The sequence below is a fragment of the Drosophila navojoa genome, unplaced genomic scaffold (genome assembly GCF_054131105.1).
Source record: "Drosophila navojoa isolate 15081-1374.11 unplaced genomic scaffold, UAZ_NAV_1.0 NAV_Backbone_142, whole genome shotgun sequence".
Taxonomy (NCBI): domain Eukaryota; kingdom Metazoa; phylum Arthropoda; class Insecta; order Diptera; family Drosophilidae; genus Drosophila; species Drosophila navojoa.
In genome coordinates this window covers 59842-61563 of record NW_028301767.1, presented here as the reverse complement: position 1 = coordinate 61563, position 1722 = coordinate 59842, and positions in this window count along the sequence as shown.

Below are 1722 nucleotides of genomic sequence, written 5' to 3'. Positions count from 1 at the left end.
AAAAGTGTCACTGTTATCAAGCCTACTGAGTATCAATGGAAATTTGATTCTTTAGGGAAAAAACCGCGTTTCGTCAAATTTTTTCAGTATTTTTAAGATCTACTATCCTACTCGTAGCGGAGACAAATCCAACAAATCAAAAACCATGAAAATTGGTCCAGCAGATCTCGAGTTATAAGTGCTGGAACACTTTTACACAAATTTCTTTTATATATATAGATATAGAATAGCTGGCCTGGCAAACGATGCATTGCCCTATCCATTATTTCTTGGTAAAAAATTGTTGTTCACAAGATTAATCAATAAGCAGAAATAGGTTTTTTAAGTTGAATTAATGAACACTGTAACGAACCTTCGGTTTATCCCGAGTCTAAGCTGGGCTAGTTTCAGCTGACTGTGGATTCGTGCCAACAAATTTATTTGTTGAAGCCCCTGCGATATTAATTAGTCACTTGTGAATTTAGGTTTTATAGCGTAAGTGTAAATTCTCTTAAATAAGTTTAAAATGTACACGTCACTTAAATTTATGCTGGTTCGCTGGTTGGCTTTAGCGAAGCACACCTATTGAGCGATGGTTCAACGCACTCCGGCTGGGAGAGTGTTGTGCTAAAAACACGCTAGTTCACCGGGACGATTCGGGAAACGCCAGGACTTCGGTCTGTAAACTCTGGCGGTTCTCTCAGCGGCCTCTCCTACTATCCCACTCGCTCACAGCCCAACACTAGCTTCGTTTTCACTCACAAACAATTCTCTTGCGCTTGGCTTCGTGAACTTACTCAGATGTGCAGACCTCGCTTAAGCCGCTGATATGCACCGATGTCCTGATCGGTGCCGCTGATGATCTCTTTCTTTGTCGCAAGGATTCCCACTCGATGTCCTTGCTGTTCCCACGATGTCATTGCTGTCCTTTGAAGTCCTGGGAGTCCTGATTTACCACTCGCGTTGACTTTCATGGCACTCTGACTCCAAATTGCGTGGCAGCCTCCCATTGGCCGAAGTACCGTTAGTGCCCTGCGAGTGAAAGTGTCCATTACTATCACCCGGCACTAACGGCACCTCGGCTAACGGTCACCGTTGATCGTCGTGCGTGCGACGCGAACCCATTGCTGAATCTGTAGGAGCGAAAGAGACCCCCTTTCCAGTGCGAGGGATGCAAGCGATCGTTTTATATGCCTCTCTGTGTTTTGTTGTGGGCTGTTTTATATGTTTCGGCACGTTTTGTTGTTGGGGGTTTTAGTTGTCTCTGTGCGTTTTGTTGTTGGTGATTTTAGTTGTTTGTGCGTTTTGTTGTTGGCAGTTTTAGTTGTCGATCACTTTGACTTCGTGAGTTATGCAACCAAATTAGCAAAGCATTTTCGACGTAAGCGACCGCTTCCATCGAAAATGCTCAACTAGCAACAATAAATGTAAGTAACAAATACCTACATGTATACAACAATAAATGTAAGCAACAAATACCTACATGTATACATGTTCATGTACATGTATACATGTATATAAACGTTGAAAACGATCAGCTAGCAACAATAAATGTAAGCAACAAACAGTCTTAAGATTCATTCCGAACAGAACAGAAGTTCTTATTATTAATAAAGCAAGAATTATAATATCCAAAGATTAAGTGTGTTTTTATTAAACTATCACCCAACATCTAAAGACAGTTTTGTTTCAGTGATTAACAGTTTTATTGTGCTTGTGTATCTAAAGATATATAAAGTATAG